This window comes from Rhinolophus sinicus, chromosome 2 (assembly GCF_057876585.1).
Source record: "Rhinolophus sinicus isolate RSI-liver-muscle chromosome 2, RSI-T2T, whole genome shotgun sequence".
Lineage (NCBI taxonomy): Eukaryota > Metazoa > Chordata > Mammalia > Chiroptera > Rhinolophidae > Rhinolophus > Rhinolophus sinicus.
In genome coordinates, this window is record NC_142502.1 from 43,445,352 (window position 1) to 43,472,204 (window position 26,853).

A 26,853-nucleotide genomic window follows, 5' to 3' on the forward strand; every position below is an offset into this window, starting at 1 on the left:
AAGTGTGACTAAATTGATTACTAACATTTTTGCTTCCCTAGGATTATGGACTCTTCATTGGTTGTTAAAAGAATATAAGATTCTATTCTGGTCATTCCTTAAAATTCTTGGTTATGGGAAAAATTGCTGCTTATCCACCATGAATTCTTTTTACACTAAAATCAAATTACTTCCTGAGTGTTTCAAGAACATGTGTTGGTAGAGTTCGTTCCTCTTTATAAAATATGTGATGTCAAGGCCATCCAACATAAAATGTTCACTAGTAAAATTAAGTTATTCTACTTTCAAAAAGTGACAATACCATATTACTTAGATGTTGTTACAGATCTATGTATTATTACATCTCACCAGGAAACTGCAAAAAGCCTTCTTTGTGGTTTATATTTGACCAGACAAATCAAGGTTGTTTTTTGTTTGTTTGTTTGTTTCCTGTCCACTAGAAAATAGTCACATTAATAAGAGTTTACAATTACAGTCTAAGACTAAATGGGCCATATGTGGACATTAAAATCATTGCTTCTATTTAGTTTGGATGCTGAACAAAGTTCTATTTTATAGCACAGCTCTTTTTACTAAGCTATGTAGGCAATCATTGAACAATGCTACTTGTATGTAGAATTTTTCATTTAGGTAAAATATTTTGGTTATTTATATTCCAGTTTATACTTGATGTAGATTTGATTGCTTGATATTTTTATCATCATGCTGAGATGTCTTGATACAATATTGTTCAGAATCAATTGTCATAAAGTTTATAAGAAGTGGTTTTTACTTAACACAGTGTCTGTCTAAGGCATAAATTAGCTATTACTTTTAAGTTGCCAAATCACAAAGACAGGTTACTAAAAGCTTCAATTTCTCTGAAAAAACACAGTGGAATTCATGTTGTAATGCAGAAGTCCTAAGGAAAATACATTCATGAATAATTTCTTACTTCAGTGTGCCATCATTATAACATGGCACTCCATTGCTTTGGCTGATAAAATTCTTAAGGTAACATGAAAATTCAGTACGTTCTCAGTAAAATACATACATACATACATATATATATATATATATATATATATATTTTTTTTTTTTTTTTTTTTTTTTTTCATGATAAGCACCATGTTTACAATATATATATTTACCTTGGGATCTCTCAAATCCTTCTGGCAAAAAATTAAGTCCTTGACTAAAAGGCATAAAACTTTGACTTCTCTTTCTCTCCCCATCCATATCCCTCTCTCATTCTCTCTCTCTTTGCCTGGGTGTCTGTGTATGTGGAAATTTTGATCTATGTAGAATAGAATAATGAATAAGCATCTAGGAGTGAGTTAAAACTAAAATTCCGTATTAAGAAGCTGAAAACAAAGCAGGGGAACTAATAATTTGTATAAATTATATACAGTAACATAGTGGGAATCATGGGATGTGAGTAGAGGTAAGGGGGGAAATCCATTAGGAAACCCCAACACAAGAAAATTAAGAAAAATAATAGTGTCAGCCTCCTGCAGATCAATTAAAGAGTGGGAATTGAGCCAATGATAGAAAGAGAACAGTCCTATAATCTCCTTTGGAAAGTAATGGCAATGGGCCATTTATCCTGTTAGTTTTACCCTGGGCTGGTGCCCAGAATAGACAATTAATAAAATACTTTGGTTATAGCACTGGCAACTTTATCTTGCCATTGTTAACAAAGTGTCACTAACAACTGTGTACACAGATCTGATCCATATTCTAAGTTTAAATGAAGTGAAAACACAATCAATAAAGGAATACAATTGTAAAGAAACAAATCAGCAGACAAAGGAGACCAATCCCTGCTTTTACTCGGGGTACAGAGGTTAACTAAAAGCTTAAATCAGCCTGGATATTTTCATGATAAGGACCATATTTACAATAACATACCCAGATGATGTCTTGTTATCTGAATGAATGCATACGGTAGATTATTTACAGGATCCAAACAACTGGATATATAGAGGTCACTATACATTGGTCTTCACAAACACCCAGGTAAAATAGCCTGAGTAAATGTTTCCTTTCTTAATAACAACAAAATATGTAGTACACTCTGTCCTATCCCAATAATATTTCTAAATTAGAACCAGTATTTGGCATTCTCTCTATTTCTGTAAGTACATTTAAGAACAAAGGACCACAAACAAATTAGACCTTTTTTCAATTACAAAGGAATACTCCAATAGTTTAGCTTCTCTATGGTTTTATCCTAATTTGTTTTTATTACTTCCCAAAATGTTTGCTAATAGTAACATTACCATTATAAACCATATATTTTATAATAAAATAATTGTTTTAAGGTATAATTAAATGATTAATATATAAATGATTACTATATAATTTGATGCAACAAATTTTCTTTTTCTTTTTTTTCTTTTTTTTTTTGAGTATTGTAGTTGCTTATTTCTGAAATTGCTTCTACTGTACAATGTTAGCCACAATTGGGTCAATTTAATCTCTTTCAAAATCAGGATCCTGTCCAAGAACAATAAATCACTCTCATTATTTTAGTCACACTATATAAACACTAGAGAAATGTGGACAATCCAATCTCTGTATTTCAGAACTTTTTCAGTCACCAAAAATAAATAAATACACTGAATGGAATCTAAGCAATAGATTGTAAATTTCTGATAAAGACCCCTTTATTTCCATCATTCTAAATCTCAGAATTTTCATATAAAATGATGGTTCACCAGTAATTGAAGGTTTGATGAGTGTGTTGAATTTCTGTGACAAATTTATTTTCCATGTTGTTTTGTCTTAGAAAATAAGGATTTAAAAATGTTGACTCAGCAAATAATATCCTTTGGTACTCTTTCTTCTAATGGAAAATTGAGATGCACTCCCCTGGAATCTACATCATTTTTATAATGGTTGAAAAGTTTTCATGTTTTATTATTAAACCTGCTATTCATATGAATACCCATACGTACTATGAAAAGGAGAATACAAAATTCTGAAGATTTTTAGTTCTATTACCATAATAGATTAGACTACTGTTCTTGGGATTTGCTTATGTCAAAAGGGACAAGAAACACAAACACATACCAATATACAGAAAATAGTAGAGAGGCAATGATTAATTAGCCACTCAACCGTGGTCCCATTGCTTAATGTTTTTGATGAGCTGTGTATCCATTCAGATATCTTAAGCAGTAGAGATAGCACAGTCCTCCCAAGTAGTGTGCTTTAGTTATGTACCAATATGCCATATCATTTCAAAGTAAATAAATTTTAAAAATAAGGGTGATTATGAAATCTTTAGTTCATATCAAGGGCTTGAAGATAAGCTGCAAATTTTCTAAAACTAGCCTCTCTCCCTATCTTAATATACTTATTCTAATATCACCTTTATGAAAGGAGCCTAATGAGATTTTTGCAGAAAAGTAATACTCTTGGAAATACACAATATCGAATCTTCAGAAGAGTTAACGGTGTTTTTTTGTTGTTGTTTGGGGTTTTTTTGGCTCAACTACATTCTTTTGTGTGATTATTTCATGAACTGTTTATTTTAACTATACGTTCTTAATTGTTGTTCTAGTTGTTTGAAATAATGAAAACACTGCCTGATTATTTAAATACATAAATTCCTATATACCATTTAACAGTAGTTCTTTTTAGCAATTGTGTGACCAAACAAAAGACATTTCTCCTAAGTACAAAAGCTATGTTTGAATCCACAGATTGCCTTCCAAGATATTGGGTACACATATTCAGTTTATCCTCTTAAAATATTCCCACTGAAACTAGGTGGAGTTCTGACTGATTTAATGCTGAACAGTGTGGCTCACTGTAACAGCAATTGAAAAATTATATGAAATACTGTAATTGAATTTGGAATGGGACACACCCATCATACTCACTAGAAAACAATATAATTAAAACCACACTGATAGATGATATGACCTAGACCTAAATGGAGTCAGTCTTGGACGATTCAGCAAGGCCTGTTTATCTTTGCCTTTTAATATTTTTGCTCATCCTTCTTCAGTACTGAGAAGAAAAGCAAATGGCTTATTTTTATTGGAAACCATCCAAACATCTGTATGTGTGTTTCTTATCTCCTAACCATCCAACTAGAATATAGGTCACTCTCTTACATTTGTGGAACTTTGTATACAGACCCTACACAGTAGGGTAAAACCTCATTTAATTTAGAGAATATGGGTATATGACTTAATGAAAGGTCATTTCCAAATTGTGCATATTTGTTTAAATTTTTCTTTTTCTCATAATTTCTAACTTTTAATGATTGTCTATTTTTAATCTAAAATATTTTTTATGCCAGATAGTAATAAAATGTTTCAACTGCTCTTATTAAATATGTTCCTACCTTCTCATTCTATCCCTGTCTTTCTTATGCCATGAGAGATCCTTACACACGTGCATGTGGCCATCTCAGCCTTCATGCCCAAGCTTGGTCCACACCCCTATAAACAGCTGTCCTGTGGCCACCCCTCAGGCCAGAGGCACATACACTCCAGAGCATGATCTGCTCTAAGAGGGTGGACCTAGGAAAGAGTGCTGCAAGCCCTCTTAAAGTGGACCTTTGGCATTTAGGCCAGAGTCCTTGCTTCTTTGAGTGTGACAGCATGTTATAACCTCTGGATGAGCAGGTTTTCTTGGTCCATCAGATTCCTCACCTTACACGATAGGGCAACTGGAAGAGGATCAGAGCAGGCTCCTCTAAAATATGGGGATCCACAGTAGGGGCATTAGAACCTGGAAATTTAGAGATGTAGGAAATGAGAATCTAGACAAAGACAGTGCACTGTGTCAGCCCTTTGGAACTTGAATGGAGGCAGTTCCAGGCAAGAGCCAGAGGTTGTGTACTTAGCAGGGAGCTAGACTGAGCAGGATTCGACACCTGTATTTTTTAAGTTGAACTTTTTATATTATTTGTGTTTATTCCTTTGGGCACTTGTTCTCCTTAGCAGTTAGCAGTATATATTTATTTTTTCAGTCTACCTTAGCTGTGCTATAGAGAGCTGAGTTATTTATAATTGGGTCAGAGCATTTAGAGGAGATAGAAACTTCAACTACAACAAAGACAAAAAGGAAATAATCAAAGGAAAGAGAAAATTTAGGAGGAAAAAAAAGTAACTGAAGAGAGCAAGGCTCAGATCACATGAACTCTGTACAAAGCTAACCTTGGAAGTTCTGAGTTTTATTAAATTAAAAGAGATAATTTCACCTTTCTCACTTAACTTTTGATTTATTATTGCATGTTACTAAATTAATCTTCCAAAATTAGTGATACAGCAGATAATTTCCTAGTTCAAAAATGACATATGACTCCCTACAACCACTGTCTCATATATAAAGCTTTATTCACTCATTTAATATTTATTGATCATTTGTGATGCATCAAGGACTGTACTAGACATGGGGCATACAAGGACAGACAGAACGGATTTTTTCCTGACCTCGCACAGAATGCAGTAGAGATGATAATAAGTAATCAAACCGTAAAGGGGAAGACTAGAGCATTGCGAGAGAGTGGTGAAGGGAGGACGATGACTACAGATTAAGTGAAGAGAATGTACATTCAAGCAAGTACCTAAGAAAGAAAGGGAGTCAGCCATTCACAAAGGAGAGGAAAAGGGGCAGCATGTTCAAAGGCCTCGAGGTGGCAATATTTGCCTTTTGCAGAATTGAAGGAAGGGTAGTGCACCTCCAGAGCATCAAGGAAGAGACAAAATGGTGTTGGGACAGGTTGGTGTTTAAAGGAATCAGATCAGGCAGGGCCTTTCTGCAATATTCAGGAGTTTGATTTTTTTTTTTTTTTTCTTGCAACAAAAGTTTATCACTGACTCATTTTACACAAGGTATTAGCCTAATTAATCTTATATTTTACAGAACTCCCTGGCTATTTTGTGAACAGTGAATTAGAATGGATCAAGGGTTGAGCCCACGATACTCTGAGATGCTAGAATAGTCGGATGAGGAGCCATAGGGTTTAGTTTCTGTTCACGGTGGAAAAAAGAGTGTTCAGCCAATTTGAAATATATTCTGGTGGTAGAATCTGACCATTTACTTGAAATTTCTCCATCAAGCCCCAGTTTCATCGATGCTAACCTTGAAAAAGTGAATGGTTGGGATTTTGTTGGGGGAGATGACAAAGGCAGTGAGGATGTATTTTCTGGATAATAGGTATAAAATGGACTATGGAATCCAAACTGGAAAAGAAGGGGTGGTAAGAGAGAAACAGATTAGTGAATGAAAAGAAAATGATAACGTCAATAGATTGACATTTGTGGAATAAATTTTAGAGTGTTGACATGAATCTATTAGTTTGTTTTTTTGGTTGCAAAGCAAGAAACTAACACTGACTCCCTTAAATATTAAAGAAAAGAATTATAACTAAGCCCTGGAAAATGCAGAGCAGAAACTCATGGAAATTCTAGAAAAGGTCCACGAGATGACTCAGTGAAACCTCTATCCATCTCTGTTTACCTTTGCTCATTTATGTTTTCTAAATTCCCAAGAGAAAGACTTTTTTGCTGACCTTCCAGTATATTTGTATATTTCTACACATTGATCATTCATCCACGTTGAGGGGATAGGGTTGATACACCAATTTGATAAATAGGCAGGTAACCATTGCCTAGGAAGCCATACCAGCTTGAGCAAGAGAGCTGGAAGCACGGGAAGTTGGCGTTATTAAGTGCAATTTTAGAAACTGTGATTTCAAAAATGGTGCATTTTCTGGTGACAACAAGGAGTGATAAAGGGTAGTGGCTGAGTACTGCAGGAAAAGGCCTACTCAAGGAATCAGTGTCATTCGTTACATATAAGCAAAGAAAGGAACAAAGAATGTCTCTGGGGTATGGGAAGAACCGAAGCAGTAATAATTAAAATGAAGGTTGTCTTTCAGAACAGCTACTTGGAGGGCATGAGAATAACAGACAGGACATTATGTGGTATAAAGTGTTAAATAAGGAGCAATGCATTAGATGGAGCAGTGGAGACAAATAAGGGGTAATGAGGACACACGTCACAGGTCTCAGCCCTGCATTCACGGCAGTGACCTATTGTTCTCCTCATCCCCCCAGGTCTCTGCACAATACTTATAGTGCTCCTATATGTCCCATACCTTTCTTATTAGTCCTTTGGTAAATGAACTCTTTTCAAAATATTCCAATATGAGTGTAGCATTGATTTTCTGTAAGGACCCTAAAGGATACGTCACCTAATCTAAAACATCTTGTCTCGTTTTTCTCTTTCACATATTATGATTAATAATAATGATCACATTTTTGAATAATTCCTAATAATCAAGCACTATGCATATAATACATAGTACTCGATATTATATTATTTACTATTTTAACAATTCTGTGAGGTAGGTTGTGCTATCTCTGTAGTACAGGTGGGAAAATGAAGACTCAGAGCTGTTATGTAGTCAGTAAGTCATAGAGCCAGTCTGGCTCCAGTATCTGTACTCTTAGACACAGGTATTGTCCAGGCTCCCACAAAGAGGACACCAAGATGAATAAGCCTTCCATCTGCCCTTAGCAAGAGCAGTATCTATTTGGTAAAATAATTCATTCATTCATTCATTCATTATCGTGGGGTGTTTGTGTGTGTAGACACACACTTACATATATATAAGACTTATGATTAAGGCAATGGGTGTAACTTTCTTGGGCAGACACAAATGCTATAGGAGTTTCCAAAAATTTGTGTGTGTGCATATTTGTTCTTCAAACAATAAACTGAGTAGGTGGTATGGAAGAAATCTACTTGAAAACTTTCCTGAAGTCCATCAAAAGAGGTCATAACTTTGAGAAGTTTGATGAAGGCAACATTTATTTCAGTAGTTGTCTAAAAGGGGAAGGTTAAGACATTCTCTGCACACAGTCACAGTGAAAAATGGCTCAGCAAGTTCAAAGCATGAAGATCAAAGTTGTTATGATTACATTCAATTTCCATTTCACCTTACCTTACTGTGCATGCTTATTATTTTATGCTGTTTACCCAGCCCATTACCTATTCCCTCTAGTTCTGAGGTCAATGGAATGGCATTTCCCCTTTGGAGTATTACTACCTCACACCCTATAATTGGCTCATGGAATTAGATTGTGGTTATGAGAACAGAAAATTCTTTCTTCAACAAAAATGCCGAATTTTATTATGTTATTTACTTTCACCCATTGAAGCATTATTCAGGCTTATGAGTTGTTTTTTCTTTGTCTTTTTTTTTTTTTTAATCTTTTATTTCTTTAAAAAAAATTAGGGATTTTTGTTATTAAATTGGGCTAGCTAAAATCCATTACACAGATATTTGCAACTTGGAGGAACTCCAGACACTATTAATTCAGACACTTTTGTTTTCAGAGACTCTTTAGACATCATTTACAGTTCACAGAACAGTTGTTTTCACATAGGGGAGGATATCTGACAAAGTCATATTGAAAATAACACGCAATATATGACAGAACAGAAAAATTACAGAAGAAATGTTATTTGAATTTTGAACTAATTTTCATTTTATTTCTAAAAATGTAAAAATACGTTTTTGTAAAATAGCTCATTTATGATTTGGTATTTCTGTTAATAATTTATAAAAAGTGAGAACAGCAGTTGGCTTATTTGTTTCAGGGAAATTTTTGAATGTTTTCTAAAGACAAGAGAACTTGAAGATTTCTTACTATCATCCCCAAAGTGCATTTCTTAGAAGCAGAAGCCCAGGCATGTAAGCTTTTCCTTGATAATCTTGTTAATAATAACCACTGACAACAAGGGGACTTTTCCATTGAGTACCATCAAAGACAGTTGAAATCAAAGAAACTGAAAATAAAGAAGGTAGGTTGGGTGGAGGGTAGCCACTAATAACCCAATTCAACTAAAACAGATACTGAATTAAGATTGTGTTAATAATCGTTTAAATTAAATAGTTCATATAGGCTTTTTTCATTGTATTTTAGATGTTTAGAAAAATTTCTATTCTCCTGGTTACTGTCACTCTGCAGGATAAAAATAGAAATTCTAAGCGTGTGTGGTCTGTGTTTGGATGTCTGTATATGCTGCACACATGGGAGAGGGTAAGGGTAAGGGTAAGTGGGGGAGAGAGAGAGAGAGAGAGAGAGAGAGAGAGAGAGAGAGAGAGAGAGAGAGAGAGAGAGAGAGGTTTGGAGGTTGCAAGATGGTAGATGGAGCCAGTGTTCTTATAGGATATTCAGCATCCTTCACAACACTTCCAAACACCAAACTGACTACATGAATACTAAGTCTTCTTGGATTTATATTATTCCAAGTACAGTCTTCATTTCATTCTGAGGCTTTTTTTTTTTTTAATTTGGCCTTTTTCTAAAACAATAAAAAACTAGCTGTGAAAGCTATAAACACAAGGAATTGTTCATCAATCAAGCAACCTGCATTTTGTTAGTGTGTATTCTATGCACTTTGGACAGTGTGCAGGAAACAAGTAGTATAAGCCAAAAAAAACTGAGAACTGAGCTGTTAAGAACACCAAAGCACACGGGCAATTAGAGATGGGCTAGAGCACAAAGGACTTTATAATCCAGGTGTACTCTGAAAACACTCTTTGGGAAGCTGGAGACTGGATTCAAGTTCTACCTCATTCTTTACTAACATGCTGGGCTCCTTTGGACAAGTTTAATCCATATGGACTTCAGTTTATTCATCTATATAATGAGGAATATCTTCTAGATCAGGGATGAAAAATAGTTAACATGCACGCTGAGTCTTCCCTGTTCCTCCACCCTTGTGACCAGTAGACTTGGATTGTTAACACCTTTCCTTGCAGGACCCAGAGTGTCCTCAGAATCCTTCTCAACATGTTGTGCAACAAGTAACTATCAATTGATAGGAGCTGGTGTGTCAGATGAAACTAATTCACTGTTCAGGGCCTGAATGAGCTTTGATATCTAAATTTATTTATATATATATATATATATATATATATATATATATATATATAAAATCACATGTATAGCAGAAAAATAAAGAGAGAAAAAAAATGAAAGAGCTCAAATTAAAGCCCTTTAGAGCCGCAAACTCTCGTAAGTTAATCCTATTCTAAACTAACTGATTTCTCAATTTTCACTATGCATCAAAATCACATTGGAAGATTTTTCAAAATAACAATACCCAGGTCTTATCCCCAGAGGTTCTGATTCAGTTGTTCTGGGATGGGACCCAAATATCATGTTTTGGTGTTACTGTTTTGTTTTTGTTTTTTTAATTAATCTAATGTGCAGACAAGGTTGATGACCATTGAACTGGAAGGAGCAAAACAGTAGTACTGAATACTACTCCTTGCAGATAAGTCAGAGAGAGAGAGAGGGAGGGAGAGAGGGAGGGAGGACGGGGGGGGGGAGAGAGAGAGAGAGAGAGAGAGAGAGAGAGAGAGAGAGAGAGAGAGAGAGAGAGAAGGGAAATACCAGTGCAGTTTGCTGTAGTAGTATGTCTTCATGTAGGAGGCAGGAATTTTTTTGGTCTTTAAAGATAAAGCATGATCTGAATAAATGTTGATAGGAAAGAGAAACTTTCATGTTGGGAAAGCAGAATAGATGAAAAAAAGCACAGAAGTGAAAAGCATTGTCATGAGTAGGAAGATACAGAGACTATTTCATGTTTGGGGCTGTGAGAAATTACATTGGCTCAGTGTATGGAGCTTTGGAAATTGTCCCACTTTTATCTATTAAGTGTTTCTGAGACTGTTCTTTATACCTGCAATCAGAAGTGTTACAAAAACATTCAATCTAACTTTCAGTGACTAAAGAAATAACCAACTTACCACTTTTAAAAACCAAACGATTCAAGCTTTGGAGCTGACCAAAAAAGTAGAGAAGCTCTTAATCTAGTAGGAAATTCTGATAATTGAAATCTACTGCCTGTTCTTCTTGTTTCAGTAGTGTCGATTGTCTCTGATAATCATTTCCTATTAAAAAAGTGTAAGGATTTCACAACGAGTGGAAAATAATTTAACTTAGCATTAATGTTGGAGAAAATCCATGCTATAAGCACTATTTTTTTCTCTTTATAGCAACAATGAACTCACTCAGACAGAAAATGAAATTGTTTTATACATCATAATGTCATTATAAAGTGCCTCACATAGAGTTTTATAGAATGTGGGTATTCAGTATGTGTCTGAAATTAACAAAACATAACCGCTTTATGGTCCCTCTTTTTTGTTTTCCAATTATTGCCCTTTTGTTTTCTTGCATTTGAGTTCTTGTAGCAGTTTTTCTCCTAATTAAGGCCTTTTATTTTCTTTGTTTTCCCAACACAACACATCCACCTAACAAGCCTCTCAGTTCAGGATGCATTTCTAAAGTTATATGTAAGATAACGGGAACTCTTAAATAACTTGAGAACAAAATTCACTTAACATGAGGTAAAGGTTAATAGGTATAACTAGACCATGAAAAAAGAGCTTTATATGCAAGTTATTTGCTATTTAAAACATTCAGTTTTGTAAGCAGCTAAAAATAACACAAGCACATCTGTGTTGCTGGTGATACTTTATACTATAGACTTTAGGCTATACTGTGTTTCCACTTAAGTGTTGATAGCCAGGCAGTTACTTAAATTTATCTGGTATGTTTGAATGATTTCACGTTAGCACCATTTTTCCATGATTAGCAAAATAATAATGATAATAACTCATGAAATGTAAAGCTCTTCATTTGGCTCTGTCAATGATAGGTCATTATTTTTAATATTGGCCTTTCTACTTCCATTAACTGGTAAATAAATAAGAGACTGCATTAGGAATAGTAGTAATAATAATACTTCAACTAAGAATCAGCACTATGTATGATCATAGAGGAGTTATTTTTCAAGCATTTGGTTTTCTCCGTTTTATAAATAGCTGGCAATCAGATACTTTTCTACAACCTTAAAAATTTCACAAAAATATCGATGTCAATCTCTTCAACTTTATATTTTCTAAAACCATATGCTCATAAACCATAAACTGAGAAGACTTCAAAAGTTTTAGGTCTGGTTCAGAATCAGGATTAGGATATTCCCAGAAAGCTGGTGTCAGCTTTTGATTCTATCTTAAAGGAGACAAATTCTGAAAAACGGAGTATGGTTGGGGTTTCACTGTGAATGGAGCTCACTCAGATCAGGAACTCCCCAGTATTACATTATGCTGAAATTTTCCACTTCTCATCCAAATTTTCCTTAGATTTTGTTTTCAATTCATCCATGATTTCACTACATCGCAGAACATTTTTTTTTTTAATTTTAGTATGTATTCCCTTCTAGTCTTTTAATCAGCAAATTATTTTTTAGTCATATGGAATATACATATTTGAGTATCTTGTATACACACAATCACATATACTTACATATTTCTGTGTGTACTTAAGAAACATGTTTAGCACTATATCAATATTGGAAAGAGTCTTAGAATGTCCAGTCCAGCTACCTATTTGATACTAGAATTCTCTTCGACTACATTCCTACACGCATTATCTTGGTCAGTCTTGAATGTCCACAGTGATGAATAATTCATCACTACTGGAAATCTTTTGGTAACTCTAGCAATATTTGAAATTTATCTGCTACATTGTACTGTACTGTACATTGTACTGTACTTTCTGCTTTCTTTAGTTTTTGACAACATAAAAAATGAATCTAATATGTTTTCCGCATGCTAGTGTACATACCAGTCCTATTTCTAGCAGTAAGTCCTCATATGACATAGTTTCCAAATCTATCTCTCATCAAGAAACTTTCTCAAGAGTATTACATGGAGGGGTATTATATTCCTAATTATAGAAAGATGCATCTCTTAGTAGATGCAAGTATTATAGTGTGTAAATATGCAAGTAAAGCCAAGTATTAGCTTCATTTTTTTCTTTCTTTTTTTTCCTGTCTTATTCCTGTTGAGCCCTATCAAACTTTATCAATGAATGAATTCACAAGGCTACTAGCCAATTGAACGGACACTATTGTTCACCACTACTGATTATAGTCACTACAACTATAGTTTATCCTTACTAGGTGAATTCCTAATGTGTGCTGGTGTGTTTCTTAAGGAAGATGTTTCTCTCTCAAGCTCAAGGTTAAATCCTGATTCTTTGTCAATTATGACAATTAGTTTTCCTTATCAGAAATGATTAAGGAATGGACATGTGACTCAGGTCTAATCGATGTGACACGTGGGAAAGTCTGTAGTGAGGAGGTAGGGAGAGAGGCTTCTTAAATTTTTTCCCCCCACAAATAAAACGAGAACACATAAAGGATTAGCTTCTCTTCTGCCGGACGTTATCTCAGTTGCTTATGATTCCTGGGAATATGGCAGCCTGCTCGCAAGCATGAGGTGAATTACCCAGAAGACAGACAGAAACACATAAGATGACAAAGTGGTTCTTGTTTATTTTCTAATATATTGAGATATAATTTAAACACAGCAAAAATGCCGGTGCAAAACCCTGTGAATTTTGACAAATATGTTTAGTCATGTAACAATGCCATGGTCAAGATATAGAATAGTTTCATCACCCCAAAGGGTTCTCCCATTCAGTTTGTAATCAGCCACCTCCCTCCACTCATCACCCTTGGTAACCACTGATTTATTTTCAGTTATAGTTTTGCTATTTCCAGAATATCATATAAATCGAATCATGCAATATATAGTTTTTAACTGGATTTTTTTTCACTTGGCATAATGGATTTGAAGTTCATCTATGTTATTACATAAAACACTAGCATGTTTCTTTTTTATTGCTGAGTAGTATTCCATTTTATGCACGTGTAGCAGGAACTTTGGTTCTTGATGGTATTCAACCATAGAATTAACCCGGTTGGAAGCTGCTCTACTCTGTGACATATTGGTAGATGAGGTAATTTTTCCCTCTTAAGACGTTTCGGTATTTGTTGTCCAACTTGTTCTAGCTGATACACCTGATTGATCCATCCTATTATTAATGATGTCAAACATCAAATTCAAATATAAGATGGTATATTTATTCTTTCTGGGCATTTCACCTAAAGTGAGTTCATTCAAAACAAGTTTGCCTAGAATTACTGTCTGTAGACCATTCACTTAAATTCTATCCTGTTAGATTGAGCACACCGCAATGGCTATTAAGATATAGATTTTCCCAAAGGTTTTCATTTAATACATGTGATATTATGTTGTGTTTATTCTGTTACAAGTTTAGTGAGCCTACCCTCTATCAGCTAATCCAATATAATTAAATAGCACAAGTTATACAAACCAAATTCAGTCATATTTTATTTCAATATTTTTTTTTTCTCCTTTAGGCAATTTATCTACACTTGCTAATAGGTTTGAGCATGTTATTTCAATTGTTTCTAGATTATTTTAGAATCTTTTTTCTACTTGAAATGTTTGTCCTTGATAATATACAGAACCAATCTAAATGAATTATTTGCCATACTGATGTTCATTTATTTCAGCAAAATTTATTAATGATGGCACCTTTCTAGTAAAGAGACAGATTAATCCAGAAACACAATAGGTAACACTCATTCAGCATCTGTTGTTTATGCTCTGCTAAATATTTTACTCATATCCTATCATGTATTCTTCACAATTACCTCAACTTTACGAATGAGAGAACTAAGCTGAAATATTGTATCACCCACAGTAACATGTCCCAAATTAAATTTCCTATGCCCAAATTTGTAAAATGTCATAAAAAATAATGTGCAGCAATGTGTTCCTTTTTCAAAATGCATTTCTTTTGCCTGTAAGGAGAGGGATTCATTTTATTTCATTAATTTCTCAATACTTTAAAAAATAAATATGTCAGTCTTCTATACTAAAACTCAATGGCTACATTCAGTATAGATCTGTCCATATGGTTTCTGTATCTATTTTATAGTTAGAAAATTGCTCCAGCTAAAAGAAGTAGTAGCAAAAACATAACCAGCCTATTGTCAACCTACCTATATAGGGGCCCCTTAGAATCTAACACATTCTTCAATAACTCTCTAGCCCTTATCAGTCACCTGAAATATTGTTATATATTTCAATAGATACAATAATTATGTACCTGTGCCCTGTCATTTGTATGTTCTCATCTCAAAAAGTATTAATTGAGGATTCAAATCATATATTAATAGCATATCAAAAAGGCAGAAAGAGAGGGTCCTCTGTGGTACTTTATAAAACTTCATTTTCATCATGATTAAACTACCATAAGTAGATTTTTCTAAATCACCCGTGAGTTTTTGAACATTGGCATTAATGCCCTTTCCTAGCAAGTCATAAAGCAGGTTGCCCTGGAGGGTTCCCTGGTATCCCTGCCCAATGGCCATTTTATCCCCCAATTTGCTTTCATGCTCAGAAAGTGTATTTAGTCATGTCTCCATTAATCATCTCCAGGGGAACCAGCCAACAAAGGTTATGATGTCGTGTTTTAGGATGTCAGTCCTGGTGTTTGTTTGAATACAAACATCTAGACAATTAGCCATGGCGATTTCAAAGCTGGTGCTTGGAAGCCTTCCTTCAATCTAGGAAAGAACCCTGGGAAGCTACAAGAAAGGCCACAAAGTAGTGAAATGTCGCTATTGGAGTTATGCTGAGTGTAAATGTGTATAATGAATATACAAGGAGGATTCTTCATGAAGCAATTGCTTCTGCCTTGGGCATCCTTCCATGTCTTTACAGTAATAATGAAGGCTGCCTCTGCTGCAGCTTTTTGGGGCCAGAGCTGCCATAAACAAAGTGAACCCATCAGCAATAAAGCCTATCAGCCCATTGTATCATAATACATTGTCTGATTTCCCTCAATCAACTTAAACAAGCATGGCACTCAGGGAAAAATATGCATAGTGTACAGAACTCTATCTGGGAAATGCATGCTTTGGGAATCTCACTCTGTTTCAAATCCCAGCTCTGTCATTGATATCCATGCAATCTTGGCCAATTCCTTAGTTTCTCTGTGCTGAAGCTTCCTTACCTTATAGGATAAAAATAATACCCAGCTCATACTAATGTTTAGAAAACCAAATACAATTTTTCATGTAAACGACAATGAACAGTCTGGAATATTATAGGCTCCCTTTTTGAAGCCTTTTATACCCTTTAGTTACCAGCATTCATCAAATCATTTGGATTTCACCAATACTGAAATCCCTGAATGTTAAAAACCTAAGTTAGTATCTTTGTGAACTAACTAGAATTCACCATGAAAAAAACTGAGTCATAAAATGTGTTCAGACACTTCAATGAAGGATATATAAATGCTATTCACTCTGTATGCCATTCAGCATGAATATACAGTTTCTACATTTTGTTTCAGTGGTTTTCAAATAATATTTGCCCTCATATAGAAGATGCTATTTAAGAAACCGAAGAAACATAAAATGAGACCCAGAGCTGAGACTAATCCTTTATAAGTATGACATATTTTACTTGGCATCACCAGAGAAAGATTCTCTCTGCCACATGACTTTTCCACTTCTTTGCTGTTTGTATTATTTCTTATATCTCTTTGCCTTTGAACTAAGAAAGCATAACCAGCTATTCACGAATGACTGCAATTGTACAGTAGGTAATATGTGTAGAGCGCAGATGAACATCCAGCACTGCTGTCAGTGCTTCATATGTATTATCTCATGAGGCTTTCACAACTCTGTGAGGTCTTATTATTATTATCCCTACCCTATAGGTGGGAAAACTAGGCATAGAGAATGTGGGGGACTTGTTCCAGATCATGTAGCTAGTAAGCAAAAGGGCTATAACTGAAACCCTACAGAGTTTGCCCCTCACCATGATGCCTCACTGCCTCCAAATCCAGTCATCCAGAGTATGGCCGTAGTGCCATGTCCCCACCAATCATAATCATCCCGGTGGCTTACCTGGTCATCTAACAATAATCTTCCTGGTCATTCTATGCAGAATCCTATTTTTCTCTGTTCTAATCTTTTTCTAAATATGTTATTTTTCTATTTAAAAAAAAGTGGTAAGTGTAAGAAACACAAAGCATGAGGGTTGCTTGTGTTTGATTTCCTTCTTGCCCACAAGAAGTGTGGTGAATGAAATTTCCACGAACAGGTGCTCAGTCAAAAGAAAGAATGGGCCCCTAATATCTAGATTTATGATCTTGAACTCTAAAGTAACTGAACCAACTTTTTAACACACTTCTGAGTTTTGTTCCATTCGGTTTTGTCACAGCTTAATGCTGCCATTGAGATGCCTCCACTGTTCTTAGGGAATTTCCTTTTATATCTTTGGTATTCTTAATTCTCTCTGGTGGTGAATAGACATGTGTTGAAGAAAGGATTCGTTTTTGGAAAAAGCCAAAATTCATTTAAATGAAAGTATGAGAAAAAGACAATTTCAGTGTTGTGGTGGGAATGAAGGAAGGGAGGGAAGGAAAGAAAAAGGGAGGGATGAAGGAATGGAGAGAGAGGAGAAGGAGAGAGAGAGAGAGAGAGAGAGAGAGAGAGAGAGAGAGAGAGAGAGAGAGAGAGAGAGAGAGAGATTCTCTATGTGGTTATAATGGATCCAGATGAAATTCCGAAAAGGAGTCTCCAAGGATATTTTGAATGCTATAGAGTTGTATGCGTTGGAATATAAATTTAGCCCCCACAGATGACAGCTATAAAGGCAACATTCATTTTGTTTTTCCTCAGCTTTGAGAAAAAACATGCTTTTAAATTTTACTATTTTGCCTTTTTATTTATACGCACTGAGTCAAATAAAAATCCGAAACTTTTGGTTTGCCACAGAGAATAGTTTGTTGGAATGCAGAATTCCATTCAAACCTAGGCTTGAGTCCTTCTTTATTGATTTCCTAAGCAGCCAAATGCCCCATTTCTGCATATTATTCCTCTTGGGACCTACTACTCTGGAATTTTGGGCTCTAATTCAATTACAATTGTAGAGAGAGAATAGTTTTAATAATAATGGAATCTTATTATTCAAACTTTACATCACTCTGGAACCAAAACAACTTGTTTGTAAGATAAGGCCTCACATGAGCCTGCATTATCTATCATTCTATTCCTAGCTTCAAATAGCAAAAAGTACCCACTTTTCTTTCAAGTGTATTTCTCACCTGTTTCAGCTAGGTCACTTCCTGAGCTCTATGCTTCACCCCCTTCTTCTCCTTGCCAAATAATATGAAACATCTGAGAAAAGAACTCTGGGTTGTGTTGCCCATGGCAGAGTCAGTATTGCTAATACTTCCTGAGCATTCTCAAACTGTGGCTTATCTCCAAAACCAGAAATGCAAAATAATGTGATTTCTGAAGTTTCTACATGATCCAATTTCAGCCATTTGGAGTACTTACATTTTATATCATTAAGAGGCCTTTTTAAATGTTTTATTAAAATAGTCCCTAAAAATGATTTGCATGGTCAGTAATAGATAAATTATGTGGTCAATTAATGGTATTATAAACATGTGCTTATGTAACCTCTAGACCCAACGATCTATCATAAATAAATAAAGCAGAATTCAAATCCTGTGAGAACAAATTACATGCCTCCAGTTTCCCTTAGGAAACATCTGTACTGAATCAGGTGGATTGATGAAGGCCAACTATACTTGGCCCCAAGAGTTGGCCTTAATTAGCATCCATGACTCTCACTAAAATTTATGAGGATCAACTTTCCTTGGACATAATGGTCCCTGCCTTTTTGTGATCTCATGTCATGCTCATTGGCATCCACAAAGCACTTTAATATGTTCAGGGCTGAGTGTGGAACCTTGATAGAGCATCTCATTCCTAGGGCTCTTCAATTTTGTACGATATTCTCTCAGATATATGGAACAACACATTTCCATAAAACTTAGGGATTATTAAATGAGAAGTTTTCCTGTTAGCTTGAGGTAATATGAGGAATCAATCCAACATTAGAAAATTCTGATGTGTGTTTTCACCGACACTTAGAGCAGATGCCAGTTGCTAAAGGCTAAGCAGTTTTATTTAGCAGAACAAGTAAATAGGGTGAGATTTTTCAGATAGTCACCATTATCTGAAATTTGTTATGCACCTAACCTCTGTGAGATTTGCGTGGAAAGAACATCTTTGCACAGAGTTTCAAGAAATGCACAGGGGGATCAAAGAAACATAATAGTTGTATATTTTCCACTAACTGCCCCTACCTAGAAAATGCCAGAGGGTGCTCAAGAGATTGCCTGGATCACTTGACAATCTATAGAGGAAAGTGCAAATAAGTTTTATAGGAACAAGTGGAAGTTATCAGATTATTTAAAAATATTAGGAATGACATTGACTTGGTCCGTTAATTTAGTATTTAGTTCTTATTAAATTAATTTTCTAAGGAAGTTAGAGGTTTTCTGATTTGAAACAAAGTAACAAACAGAATAATTCAAACCATACCAAATGGGTCAACATTTAATGAGTCAATTGCATCTTATTTAACAGATCTCATTTACTTAGAATTTGGGGCCACTTTTGATTCCTATTTAATGTGAGTAAATGAATGAATAGGTATTTAACAAAGTCCATACTTATTAGTAGCCTTTACCAATATTTTTCCAACAAGTTCTTTGCAAGAGACTTCCCCTATCTCAGAGAAAGAACTCAATTGTTCTACTCTGAGAAATAAAATTTCATCTGTAAATGTTTGATTGGGAGCTCAATATTTTGCCATTTATAAATAAGATCAGCTATAAGAATATTTCTTATTCTGACTAGTTTTAAACACAGATGTTAATTTTGATAAAATTATAATACCATAGAAAAAATTGAAGATATATTTAAATTAAAAAGTAATAACTACCAAGGTACAACTGCTGTTAATCTCTTGGTATGTAGCTACTCAGGCAATTTGCTGTGGACACAGGATTGCATATATAAGTATATATACATTATAATGTATAAATTATACAACTATAAAAACAATAAGTAATTAAATATATAATATAAAATATGGCATAATAGAACTTCTTCAATGAACAGTTATACTCTACAACAACGCAACTTGACATTTTTCATTCTATCTCCTGATCTGTATTCATAGTTCTACGTAATTGTAATCATAAAATTCATATTTCAATTACAATTTTGATTTACAAAATTATAACCACATTTCTATTGCTTTAAGGCAATTCTTTTAACGCGTATTAATCTCGACTTCATCCAAGAAGTGAAAAACCATGACATTTACATCAGAGGTGTTTTAGCCTTTTTTGGGTGACAACTCAATAGACTTATAAAAAAAAAAAAGCAATAACATAAAAAATTCCAAACATCTTATTTCCATATGGGAAGCAGCTGTTCTTTTCATGCTGGTGAAGGGAAATCTGCGTGCTCTCTGCTCTGTCTGGCCTACGGGGGCCCTGATATTGAAATCTCACTTCTGCTCTGATGCATCTTTGAGAGTCGGTGATGATACAGATAACGTTTATTGGAATTTATTCTGTGACACGTACTGTGCTATGCATTTATAGTCATTACTGTATTTAATTCCATGACTTCCATTTTAAAGATTAAGGAACTCAGGCTTAGAAAGGTCACATACCTTATCCTAGGTTGCATATATAATAAGTGGCAGAGCCAGGATTTTCATCTGCTTGTTGCTAGAGCCCTTGATCGCCAGCACAACGTTATCCTGCAGGCCTTTGAGTAAGCTACATTCCACTATTGATTGGGAGATTAGTAATTGGATGTCTTTTGCTGGAACCCTCTATATCCTATCAGTTGTCGTCACATCTTGGGGTAAATACTTCTGGCTTTTAGAAGATAGCCTAGCCTTGGAAAATCTAACATTCGACCCCTGTGAAAGTTCCTGACACACTGTTCCTTTTCTAGAAATCCTTCTCATTTCTTGGCTCAGAACCTTGAATTAATTCCCTAGGCAGAATCAATCATTACCTGCTTTTACTTTGTTTCTTTCCTACAGACCCGTAAGCTTTATGCCTCCCCACCAAAATCAACCTGCACATAGTTCTCTTAACTTCACATTTTTATCCATTTGAGACAGTTGAAGGATCCCCTGAAATTTCTAAAATAATTCAACTCAAAAGCCTTCCATACAGTTTTCCAAGTGCTCAGGTCAAAACTTTTGGAGTCAACCCTAAATCCCCTTTTTCTTTCTTATCCTACATGCAAACCATTAGTAAACTCTACAGGTTTTATTTTAACAATATTTTCAGGCTTGTATTTTAAAAATATTTCAGGACAATCACTTCTTACTTTTTTCATTGCCATAACACTGGTCCAAGGTCCTGTCATCCCTCTTTTTCTCCTCTTGCCTCCCAATTCTATCATCCACCCAGAGGGCAGAGAGATCCCATAGAAACTTCTGTCAAATAGGCTCACCCTTCTGCTCAAAGCTTCCCAATGGTTTCCCATCTCAGAGCAAAAACCAGACACTGGTAAGGACCCCCACGCTCTGGTCCCCACTCCCTTGCTGCCCTACCAGCCTCTCTCTGTTTTGTTTGTCTAGCCAAACTGGCCACCTAGAGTTCTGCAAATAAGCCAATCATCTTTATACTTCAGGGTCTTTGCAGCAGATTTTCCCTGTGTCTGGGATATTTTTCTGACCAAGAGACACATGGCTTGCTCTCTGTCTTATTTCACATCTTTGCTTATAAGTCATCTTTTCAGAGAGGCTGTTTCTGCTCACCGTAGGTAAAATAGCAACTCCCAGCCTCAGTGTACCCTATTCTGCCTTTCCTTATTTTATTTTCCACCATAGTAGTTATCAAAACCAAACCTATGACATACTTATTTCTTTAATTGCATACTGCCTCCCTACTAGAATATAATCTCCAAAAGGACAGGGAGTCTGCTGTGTTTATGCTATATTGTCAACGCAGAATAAGCTACCACATAGCAAATATCTGTTGAATACATTAATGGAATTCCCCTCATTTTTGGAGGTATCATTTTAGGATGATATTTGTTACTTAAAAGGAGGGGGCTTAATAATGTAAGTCACTTTAAAAATAATGCTTAATATTTATCTAGTGTATTTTCATACTTTGTGTTGTACAAGGTCTGACAATTAAGTTTGCAAACTTGTTGCAACGATGCTGCTAATCTTTTTTTACATATCAAAGGAATTATTCATTATGAATTTGTAACAACTGGACAAACAGTTAATCAAGTTCACTATTTGGAAGTGCTGAAAAGGCTGAGTGATAAAGTTAGATGACCTTAATTTTTCACCAATAATTCATGGCTCTTGCATCACAACAATGCACCAGCTCACATGGCACTGTCTGTGAGGGAGTTATTTTAGTAAACAAATAACTGTATTGGAACACCCTCCCTACTTACCTGATTTGGCCCCCAGTGACTTCTCTCTTTACCCAGAGATAAAGGAAATATTGAAAGGAAGACATTTTAATGACATTCAGGGCATCAAGGGTAATACAATGAGAGCCCTGATGGACATTCCAGAAAAAGAGTTCCAAAATTGCTTTAAAGCGTGGACTAGGCTATGGTGTCGGTGCATAGCTTCCCAAGGGGAGTACTTCGAAGGTGACTGTAGTCATATTCAGCAGTGAGGTATATAGTACTTTACCTAGGATGAGTTTGCGAACTTAGTTGTCTCACCTCGTATATTAACACTTGAGCCCAGAATTGAATTTATCACAAAATTATAAAATTTAAATAATCCATTAGATATCAACAAAGGTAAACAAATTAACTTTTTGATTATACATGTATATGTATAAATAGTACTCGTTTTGGTATGGTGCAATATCGCACCATCAATATTCCATACCTTGGATTTGTGCCATTTTATAACAGAGAATGTTCAGAAGTAACAGAGAAATTTATGAGATTTCTTCCCTATTCTACCTATACCTCTCCCTTAGAAAACTGTGATAGTTTTGAAAGCTGTGATCATAAGGGCAAAATTCACGTTCCCCAAATGGGGTCAAAATCTATTTGTTTGTTTTTTTTATATAATATCTTCTGTTTTTTCCTAAGAAACATTTAACAAAAGTCATCAGGCAGAACAATGACAGGAAAATAAAATCTCAACTAAAAGAATTATGACTATTTTCACAAATTGAAAACTTATTAGAATTAAACATTCACCAGCCAGTTTGGCTTTGAATGCTAATCTGAACACTATTCAATTTCATTTAAAATATGAACCTAAGTTCAAATGGGTCTTTTCTAAAAATAAAAATAAATCTATATAAAAGATGACTTAAACTAAATACTGGCTAATATACAAAGAAAGGGGTAGACATGGGTTAATTTATGGAAAAGAAAAGACTTTTTTGTTGTTTTTCTTTTTGCTGGTTTATTATGACCAGGGTTGAACTGATCTATTTACAGTTTTCAGGGAAAGAAAATATTTTTTCTGACTCCAGCTGAAGAGAGACCCTGACAGAGCTTTCCTGCTCCCCGTCTCCCATGTCATCAGTGTTTTCTGGGAGAGGAATCTGAGGTGGTTTTCCAGCTAAGTGGTTACAGCTGTTTCCACAGCATCAGTCAGATGGAGTTTCTGCTCATGTTGACTTTGGCTTCAGTCTTCCCCTGGAGCCCAGCAGCTAAGAGCCATTTGCTCTGAGGCCTGGGGCTCAGGACAAACATTCCAGTTTCTGAGTTCTTAACATTAACATTTGATGAATTCTTCTCTTAATTTCTCCTGGAGAAAAGTCCAAGACACTGGAGAGTCCCCTTTGCCCTTTGACAACCATGGTACCCACCCACACACACACACACACACACACACACACACACACACGCACGCACAACACTTGTTCTTCTTTATACATAGCTGAAAAACCTGAAAAAATAATAACATGCACAAGCTATGCCAATCTATGAAAATATGCATTCTTTTAAATATGTTTCAACACATTTTGACAGTTTTCTGAAATACCAGATTCCTTTGAAGACTTTAAAAATAAAAGAGAAAAATAAGCTTTAAAGCAAAACTTGAAACATTTGTGTCAAAAAGCACTATGAAAAAATTTGAAATGTAGTTACATAGTTAATTACGGGGGTCAGTTGTCATAATTGCACTGAGGTAGAATAGCACTTCTTAAATGTATTTTGATAACCTTTCAAAAATAGTAGTTCTAATGCTTACTTTTGGTTAAAATAGTTTTTACATGGATCCTCACATTAATCATAAGAGGCAAAATTAAGGATTGATTCTTCAACATCTGAAGGATTGAACACAAAATGTTCTACTAAAATGGCATTAGGAAATGGTCCATTTTTGTTAACTGCCCAGTATCAAATGAGTCCAATACATAATGGATGAAAATGGCCTGCATTTGGGATTGCAGTAGAGAAATATGGCTTTGGTTTCTACTGAAGGATTCCAGTTGTAAATAAGAGAGAATGTTCTGACAAAAGTTATGAAAATGATAACCTGGATAACAAAAGAGATCTTTGAATCTTTTGCCTGGCAAGTTCCGAAAGCATGTTTTTAAACTTAATAAATCTGTCATATAGTCAAAGTAGGCATTAAAGTGCATTAAGTGACATGTCAAAGTTCCATAAGTCCACTACTATTATGTTTACGTGATGCTACACTAAGATATAAAATTACTTCATGCATGCACGGTCAACTTGTTTTACACACACACACACACACACACACACACACACACACACAGGCTGCAAATTTTATATATCACTACAGTATTGTATATATCCTTGTGTGAGTGTTATTTAGAAAATAAAGTCTATCAGGTTATAACCTTTGCTTTTTATGTGGATTCATTAGATAAAGTGCATAACAAATAACCTGGAATTTATGAGTGTATTAACTGTGTTATTTGCAACATTAGTCTAAAGGTGAAAAACTAATGCACACATTGTTCATACAGTTGTGGTTGATTATACCCCACCTATTCCAGGACAATTTAATAGTGTGTAGGATCAAAAACTCTTCACTTTGACAGCATAATGTGACGCATCAGAATGTGATCTCTGAAGACGGTTTGCCTGGGTTTAAGTCCCATCTCTGTCCCTTGCTAGTTGTTTGACCCTAGGGCAATTATTTATCCTCTATGCCTCAGTTTTCTCATTATTAAAGTGAAAATAATAAAGTCTTTTAATATATACTCTTACAAGGATTAAAAACATGTTCAATTTAAGGTGATTATACAGCACCAAACACATAAAAATTATTTGTATTGTTTTTCTCTTCAAATACCACTCACCTCTTAACGGAAATATGTCCTCTATAACATTGTGTGTGTGGTCATCTAGTATAAGCCTGAATATTTCAGTGACTTGTTGCTTTCTGGAAGAGCCCAGGGCTTTCTTTGTTGCACAGCCTTTAAGGGCTACAAGTTTCATTTTTCAAGTTAGGCAAAATTTGCCTTTCTGAATTTTCTAGATTCACAGATCAACTCAGATCATTTCTACACCTTCCCCATTACTACCTTCAAATACTTAAAGCCTTCTTTAATCCCATTCCTAACTACTACCCATAACCACTGCCATCCAGGCCAAACAGGTTCAACGCACTCAGCTATTTCTTCTATTATGTGATTTGATTAGTCTCATACCATCTGAAAAGAGAGGTGTGCACACTCTATTTTTCAGTTCGTGAGCCTAGTAGGTATATTATCTTCCCCGACTTGAACATATACTGTTACTGTGTAAACTTTTTTGCTCTGTTGTTTGTGGTCAAAACCTCTTGGTCTCGTTCATATAAGTTTTTGTAAATCAGCCTCCCATAATTTTTTCTTTATTGTATTGATTTTTTTAGTGCAAATATAAGCTCTAAGTCTTCTGTTTTTAACAATGATGGAGTAGCTTGTACCAAACCAACCCACTGGCCAAGAAAACTTATAAAAGCTGGATAAAACAGCAACAAAAATAATGACACAAATATATCAGGTAGTTGTGGACATAAGTGTTCAAACAATACAGCCATGACTTGAGGGGTCAACATCACTAAGAGAAAGATATATATTGACATGGGGGCATTCTTCACCACTTCTTTCTCTCTAGGAAAGTAACAATCTGGAGTTTCTAAGCCACCTCACAAAGTTGTAGAAATAAAAATTGCAATTAAGACCTACCAAAATAGGCAGGTTCCGGAGACAAGGGAACCATAGGGAAGTGAGACTTACAATTGGTGTATCTTTTTCTCTTTAAGACGTTTGCTTAAACCAAAGCATCAAAGGACTGAGAAGCAAAGACACCAAGTGGAAAATGACAACTTAGAGGCCAGAAAGCCAAGCAGAGTTTTTGGCATTTTATCAGACTGGGAAGAAAAAACAAAACAAAACAAAATGTTTAGGTGTGACAAGGAAAAGAGGCCTTGGTAAATACTCCAAGCTTCAATTAAGAATCCCTGAAAGACTATAATGTAGGAAAAAAAAGGGCAAACTAGAAATACAACAATATTTATAGAACTTGTGAGCAGGGAACCAATCATTTCAATCCTTGATTGATCCAAGGTGATCTATCCCTAACTGCTGCTGTCTGGAACTCAGTAATCTCTAGAGGAATACAATAATTCAGAGCCAGAGCCTGTATAATTTTTTAAACAAAATATCTAATATTCATTATACACACACACATTTGTGTGTGTCTCTGTGTGTAAATATACATTATTAATATGATTGTGGTTATTTATACCCCACCTTCCATTTCAGGACATTTTAAAAGTATATGACATCAAAAAGTCAACATTGCTGGCATAGTGTGACACATAAGTGTACAGTGTCTGGAGATATACACACACGCATACATAGATATGTATACACATACATGTGCATATATATATATATATATATATATATATACACACACACATATACATGTATATATAAATACTGGAAAAATACAATTCATGATGAAATGAGGAAAAATTAAGAGGAAAACCAGGCAATAAACACAGGCTATAGGTGGGTCAGATATTGAAGTTATAATGTATAGATTTAAAAATAACTGACTAATACTAATAAGATAGAG